Here is an 8,151-nt window from a genome sequence, read left to right as displayed (position 1 = left end):
GATCCTGCCCCACATCGGGCTCACAGAGTGTGGAGCCTGCTTGGGATTCTTTCTCCCTCTCTCTCTGCCCCTCCCCTACTCATGCTCCCACGCTCTCCCTCTCAAAATAAATAAACATTAAAAAAAAGAAAGAAAGAAAGAAAGAAACAGGGGCGCCTGGGTGGCTGAGTCAGTAAGTGTCCGACTTCGGCTCAGGTCATGATCTCACAGTTCCTGAGTTCGAGCCCTACATTGGGCTCCGTGCTGACAGCTCAGAGCCTGCTTGGGATTCTCTCTCTCCCTCTCTCTCTCTCAAAAATAAATAAACATTTTTTTTTTAAAGGGACAGGGGTGGCAGGGCTGTTCGCTAGCGCCACTGTTAACTGTGTTTACTCCACCAGCACAGATGTCCCCAGAAGCCACCCTGTCTATACACCCACTGGCTTCACTTGGGCAAAGACAGACCCAGAGCCCCTTAAGACAAGCTCAGAAGCTCACACTTGCTTCTCAGAGTAGCAGCGATGGTTCTAGCGATTGGGCACCAGAGAGCTCCCGGGCTGGGGGCAGCAGAGGTGAGGCTGGGCCCCCACCTCTGGCCGGGCCCGGAAGGTTGGCTGGGGGTGTTTGTGACTGCACCCCCCGCTCCGCGAGGCCGCCCCACAGGCTGGCCCCCAGGCCCCTGCAGACGCAGCATCGGAACCAGCTGTGCTAGCCAGATGTTCCTGGTTTACCCCCAGATGTGTGTCGCCGGCTCTCCGCCGCCCTGGCCTCCCCATCTCCACCGTGGGGCGGGGCTGGGCCCCGGGGCCTCCCAGGGAGGGGGGCACAGTTTTGTGGGCTGCGGAATTTGTTTCTTGTTTCGCAGGACCATTGAGTCCTTCCTCGAGAGAGGCCAAGTCGTGCCCCTCCTGGGACCTCAGTCTCCCCGTCACTGGGACCTCCAGGAGCCACCGAGGGGGAAGGAGAGGAGCCAGGCTGCCCGGGAAACAGGCCCTGGAGCTGTCAGCGCAGAGGGAGGAAGCGTGCAAGCACGTGTCTGAGGCCCAGCTGCCGCCGCCACCGGCCAGGCCTGCAGGACTGCACTGCTCCCCACAACTGGGAGGCTGTCCCGTGCAGCTTTGTATGGGTGGGTGGGGAAACCGAGGCTCACAGCGGCAGGAGCTTGCCCTGTGGCATCCAGCAAGGAGGTGGCAGAGCAGGGATTGGAGACCAGCTTGTCTAGAGCACCAGATCTGCAAGCCCCTTTCTCCCAAGCTCATCCACAGGTGCGGGGCACCCCTGCACCCGCCCTCACGGCTACTTGGCCCCTGGGCATTTGAGAACAAAATTGTCAAAGCCTGCCTGCCCTTGCCTTGAAAGGACTCAGCCCAGGCTGTCCTTCCCAAATCCTCCAGTCCAGAGAAGACAGATGTGCACCCAGACGCTGTGTCTAGAGGGCTGGGTGAGAGGGATCCAGAGCTGGGGATCCAAGATGGGAAGCAGGGATGGCTTCCCGGAGGAGGGGCTGTGGGAGCTAGGGCTCTGAAGGATGAGTAGGAGTTTGCCAGATGGCGGCACTAGAGAGATGAGTGGATAGAGGGAAGTTTCCCCTCCCAGACTTCCCTTCCCTGGGGATGAGCATGAAGCACGCACCTCCCTGAGGCCAGGAGCACAGCAGGAAGGAGACTGTTGACCTTAGGAACAGGTATGCCGGGCCCATGTCTCCTGGGAAGCTCCCTGGAAAGGTGGAGCCTCAGGGCGTTCCCTGGGCACCAGGATAATGAGCAGCATTTCTTGGCACCACCAAGTAACGTGCCAGGAACACCCACATGCCCACACCCTCACCCTGCCTGTCTGTTCCTTGGGTGGTTGGAAGGTCCTGTCTGGCTGTGTGACTTCGGGTTACTCATCACTCGTCTCTGAGCCTCCTCCCAGCCCTGGGCACGTTGTGGCCTCCAGTTAGACTGGATGTCCTCCTTGATCCCACTTGGTGATGTCCAGACTGTCGTGGCCCCTAAGAATGCTTCCTTCACTGGGCAGTGAGGACTCGCCGGTCGGGGTCGTTTCTGAGGGTTGAGAAGAGACCACTGGCCAGGCCCCCCGTGGGCAGCCGGGAGGCCCAGAGTTGGCGGCAGGCGGCAGGCATGGCCCGGGGCCCAGTGCGGGTCATCAGGATGGGGGCACTTCCCTCCTGGGCCACGCGGCCTCCCTCCAGTCACCTAACTCATATCATGCCAGGTCCGGGGGCGCACTTGGCCCCCAGCGCCTCCACCGCCCAGCGCCTGACAGCGCCAGCGGGTGTTCACACCCGTGGCCCCATGTGTGAGTGTGTGGCCAGGGCGTGGGAGTGGCAGGAGCAAGCACAGGCACGCCCAGTTTGGCCCCAGGCCAGAATACACTGTTCCACATCCACGAGCCCATGGTGCGTGTCCCCTAGCCTGCAGGTGGACATCCCCAAGTGCGCCCCCCAAGCCTGCGGTGCATGTCCCCGAGCGCGCCCCCGAACCCGTGGTGCGTGTCCCCGAGCATGGCCCCTGGGCCCGCGGGTGGGTGTCCCCAAGCACCCCTCCCCCCGAGCCCGCAGTGTGTGTCCCCGAGCGTGTCCCCTCGGGCCCGCGAGTGGGTGTCCCTGAGCACACAGGGGTCCAAGTGCATGCGTGTATGGCCTTGACCAATCTCCATGCAAGCATGCTGGAGACCATGCGTGTCTTTTGGGAGAGTGTGAAAACGCTGGTGTGGGAGCTCCCAAGTGTGCAAGAGGCTAAGAACACCTGACTGGCTGGTAGCATGGGGGCATGTGTGTGACAGCTCCCCAGGTTAGGTGAAAGGGAAGCCGGACTATCCTGTGTGAGGGTGTACGAGTGTGAAAACACACGACTGTGGGAGCATGGCAGTGTTCAAACATGATAATGTGTGAGCGGGGTGTGAAATGCCCAAGGGCGAGCCTCTGTGAGTGTGAAATGCAGCAGTGCTGCCATAAAGGCTGACTTTGTGGCTGTGTTCAAATACGAAAGTGTTAGCACGTTTGAAGGTGGAAGAGTGAAGACACCCGATTGCTGACTGTGTTTTTGTCTCTCAGTGTCATCGCTTGAGGATGAGTTGTGAGCATGCCTGGGTGTGTGAGTGTTGGTGTATGTGTGTGAAAATGCCCCAGTGCATCGATGTGGTAGTCTTTGTTATATACGGGTGAGCACACCCACCCGTGTGAGTGTGATAGCGTGGCCGTGTGTGTCCCAACGTGTGTGGAAACGCCCGAGAGTGTGATGTCCATCAATTTGAGTAGGTGAGTATGAAAATACAGAGCGGAAGTGGGACTGTGTTTGAGTGTACGAGTCACACTGGGCCCCAGTGTGTGCGTGCAAGCGTGTCTGGGTGTGTAAGGGAGTGAGGGCACGCCAGTGTGACTCCGAGGACAGAAGGCCGAGTGTGAGTGTGAGCGCGAGCCCCCACGGGTGCCGGGAGTCGGGGTCCAGGGGCCTCCGTGACACGGAGACGCTGGTGGTGCACACGGGCCCCTCCTCGGGCCACCGGCCACACCCGCAGCACCCCTCTNCCGATCTCCAGGCCGCCCCACGTTCTCTCCCGCCCCCGTGTGGGCGACCTCACTCTCCACCACCACCACCACCAGCCACACCAACGGCCCTAACGAACACCCCCAAAGTGGCAAGCCCTCAGGGGACCCCAAGCGTCTGCTCCGTCGCACAGCACGGCCCCTGGTGTGTGTCGCCAAAGAGCCCGGGTTCGAATCCCAGATGCTCTTCTAGCTGTGGGCCCTACCTGCTTTGTGCCTCANTGTTGGCCTCCGGCGGGGCGGACCACAGGGGCTTGTCCAGGAACATACGCAGGTAAGAGAAGAAGCACAGAGCGAAAAACATTTGCATCAGCAGCCCGAGGGCGCAGTGGTCCAGGGCCATCGGGTCTTGGTCCAGCCGAGTGCATCCATGGGTGAGAGCAGCTGACAGGCCTGGAGACAATCGTGGGTTACCAATGTGTCCACCAGGTGACATTCGTTAGACCTGAGGCTGGTATTGTTGCAGATGAGGAAACAGAGGCCAGGTGACTCAGAGGGAGACGGCCCATCACAGGAATCCCTGCAGAGAGATCTGGCCCCAGAGCTGTCTCTCCAGCCACTGGGCTGGGTAAACTATGTGGGGAGGGGTCCTCAGGGTGGAGGGATTGGGCCCAAGGGCTCTCAGGTCCCACCCCGACCCTGCCTTTCCCAGTTTCCCCCAGCCTCTTCCCCAGTGTCCTGGGGCGGAGGCTTGAACCCGGGGCTCTGTCTGGGAGGGGGACAACGGGCTTGGGTTTTGAAGGTTAGGCAGGAGCTCACCAGGTAGTGCGGAGCTTGGGGCCCAGAAGCAGCCGATCCTGAAGCCTGCAGGTGAAGGAGAGCCGGGCCGGTTTGTGGGAAGAGCAAGGAGGCGCTAGGGATGCCCGTGTGAACCCCATGTTGGAGTTCCTCAGTGCTTCCCTCAGTAGTACTCAGATTGTCCCGCTGATCCTGTGCTGGGGGTGCCGCCCGTGTCCCTCCTCTCCTGGATCCTTCCTGTGCCTGCCTGTGGTCACAGAGTCCTCCCAGACCCCAACCACTGGAGCGGAATTCTGGAACCCTGTCCCTGCCCTCTCCGCCATGTGTTAGATGAGAAAACTGAGGCTGGGAGAGACAGTTGTTTGTCTTGGCCACGTACAGGAGCTAGAGACCCAAACCCCAAACGCTCCCTCTCGACAAAACCCTGAACTCCTCTCCACCCCATACACATGTTTCCGGCGCTGTTGTCAAGGCCTCCTGCCATCGGGGCCATGCTTCTGAAACTGACTAATGGAATCTCAATACAGATCAAGGATCTACGATGAAAGCACTGTGTCTAAACTCCAGGCACCATAAATGTAAAATACACACCAGACTTCCAGGCATCAGATCAGAGAACATAAATGCCCCAATAATTTTTTATATCAACTACACATGGAAATAATGCTAGCTTGGATCTATTGGGTTGAAGACAGTCTTAATAAAATTAATTTCTCAATTTTTTTGTGTGGTCTAAAAAGATGGCTACTAGCAAAATATTGAGTACACATGTGGCCTCATTACACTGCTATCGAAATATGTGCTACTCTAGAATTCAGAAGAAAGGAGAACTGGTGGGAATCATAATTTCAAATTTATCGGCCCTCTGGCCAGGGAATTGGCTCAAATGCCACTGACGTGACTTCCAGGGCGTTTTGGACAAGCTATATGTCCATCACTGTGACAGTGGTCACACTGGGTCTCTCTACAATAAAATACTAGGCAGCTGTGAATAATGAATAAAGCCACTTGTTCAAGTCCAGAAATAAATCCATGATTATATGGTCAATTAATCTTCGACAAAGGAGGCAAGAACATGCAATGGGGTGAAAGCCTTTCTTAAACAAATGGTGTTAGGAAAGCGAGACAGCACCACGCACAAGAACGAAACTGGACCACTTTTTTACATTCTGACCCAAAATAAAAACTCAAAATGGATTAGAGACCTGTATGTGAGACCTGAAACTATAAAAATCCTAGAAGAAAACACAGGCCCTAGTGTCTCTGACATTGGCCATGGAAACGTTTTTTCTAGATAGGTCTCCTGAGGAAAGGGAAATAAAGTAACAATAAGTAAAAATAAACTTTTGGAACCACATGAAAATAAAAAGCTGCTGCACAGCAAAGGAAACAACCAACCAAACCAGAGGACAACCTAGTGAAGATATCTACAAATGACACAGCTCATTAGAGGTTGCTATCTGAAATATATAAGGAACTCACATGAAACTGCACCAAAATAAATAAATAAATAAATAAATAAAAATAAAGAACGAAAAGAAAAGAAAAAAAAAGCTTACCAAAAACCAAAATGAAAAGCCAAAGAAGGAAATCAATTAAAAACGGGCAGAATACATGAATAGGCATTTTTCCAGGGAAGACCTTCAGATGGGCCACCGACACATGAAAAGCCTGGGTGGCTCAGTCGGCTGAGCGTCTGACTGTTAAGTGCAGCTCAGGTCATGATCTCATGGTTTGTGATATCGAGCCCTGAGTCGGGCTCCGTGCTGACAGTGTGGAGTCTCTCTGGGATTCTCGGTCTCCCCCTCTCGCTGCCCCTCCCCCACTCGTGCATGCATGTGCATATGCTTTCTCTCTCTCTCCCTCTCTCAAAATAAATAAACTTTAAAAAAAAAAGAAAGAAAAGATGCTCAACATTACTCAGCATGAGGGAAATGCAGCCCCAAACCGCAATGAGATACCACCTCACACCTGTCACAGTGGTTCAAATCAACAACACAAGAAATAAAAAGGATTGGGGAGGGTGTGGAGAAAGGGGAAGCGTCGTGCACTGTTGGTGGGAATGCAATCAGGCTTAACAACTGCGGAAGCCAGGATGGAGGCTCCTCAAAAAATTAATAATAGAATCACTGTATGATCCAATAATTCCACTACCGGGTATTTACCCAAGAATAGGGAAACAGCTAATTTGAAAGGATATATGCACCCCTATGATTATTGCAGCATCATGTACACAAGCCAAGATGCCCATGATGTTCACTGATGGATGAATGGATAAAGAAGAAGCGGTGTGTATATGTATACAATGGAATAGAACTCAGCCATTAAGAAAATGTAACCTTGTGGCGCCTGGGTGGCTCAGTCGGTTAAGCTTCTGAGTTTGGCTCGGGTCATGATCTCTCAGTTCATCAGTTCAAGCCCCGCATTGGGCTCTCTGATGTCAGGGCAGAGCCCGATTTGGATCCTCTGTCCTTCTTGCTCTCTGCCCCTCCCCCACTCATTCTCTCTCTCTCTCTCTCTCAAATAAATAAGCATGAAAAAAATGAAATCTTGCCATTTGCAATAACATGGATGGATCTAGGGGGGTATTATCCTAAGTGAAATCAGTCAGATACCTGTGATTTCACTCATATGTGGGACTTAAGAAACACTTGCACCAAGAAACAAAAGAGACAGATGANCTTTTAACCATAGAGAACAAACTGACTGTTACCAGAGGGGAGGTGGGGGGGGACTGGGGGAGATAGGTGCGGGTGACCACGATGGGCACTGAATCACATACAGACTGTTGGATCATATGTTGTACACCTGAAACGAATACAACCCCGTACGTTCGATATACTGGGATTGTTCCTAAAGCCACTCTTTCAAGTGTAGCAATGTATGAATGTCACGGGAAGTCCCCAAGCATGAGTGTTCATGTATGTGAGTGCATGACTTAAGTGTGTCATTGTGGACCTATATAGGCATGTGGGTGTGACTGTGTTCAAGTGTGTCAGTGTAATCATGTTGGAGGATGTGAATGTGATGTTGGACTATGTGTGTGAAAATGCCCTAGCGTGCGAGTGTGGTCATGTTTGGATGTGAGTGTGATAGCGTGGCCGCGTGTGTCCCAACGTGTGTAAAAACGTCCGAGTGTGTGAGGTCCATTAATTTGAATGGGTGAGTGTGAAAGCACAGAGCAGAAGTGAGACCTTGTTGAGTGTCCAAGTGACACACCCAGGTGTCCATCCGAGGACAGAAGACCGAGTGTGAGTGTGAGCGCGAGCCCCCACGGGTGCCGGGAGTCGGGGTCCAGGGGCCTCCGTGACACGGAGACGCTGGTGGTGCACACGGGCCCCTCCTCGGGCCACCGGCCACACCCGCAGCACCCCTCTGGCTCAGGTCCGAGCCAGAGTCAAACCAGTTGGGTGACCCCCATGCTGAAAGGCCCATTGTTAGCAGCCGCTTATCAGCTGCGCCTACTGGGCCCCCTCCACGCTGGGCCCTCTGCTTTCCGGCCCCCCATCAGGGCTCCGGGGGGTCCCGTGGCTCCAAGGACACCAGGGGCTCCGCGGCCAGGCCTTCTCAGCGCCGGTGCTCCACTCCCCCCCGCCCCCCATGAAGCCCTTAGCAGAAACAGAGGACCGGAGCCTGGCATCATGCAGGGGCCTCGGTCCAGCCTCACGGGGAAACTGAGGCACACCACGTGGGTGAGAGAGCAGGCGGGGTGCTGGGCGTCCAGACAGGGCCTTGCCCAGGCGAGGCCGACCCGGACCCGCAAAGAGCAGGGGCTCCTTGAGAGCAAAGGGGCGTGGCTTGGGCACCGGACACCTTCGGGGGCTGCCGTTGGCTTGCGCTGCAAACTTGACAATGAAATATCCTCCCCGCGGCTCTGCAGGACC

The sequence above is a fragment of the Crocuta crocuta genome, unplaced genomic scaffold, assembly GCF_008692635.1.
Source record: "Crocuta crocuta isolate KB4526 unplaced genomic scaffold, BGI_CrCroc_1.0 scaffold110, whole genome shotgun sequence".
In the NCBI taxonomy this organism is placed as follows: domain Eukaryota; kingdom Metazoa; phylum Chordata; class Mammalia; order Carnivora; family Hyaenidae; genus Crocuta; species Crocuta crocuta.
Note: the sequence above shows the minus strand (reverse complement) of the source record.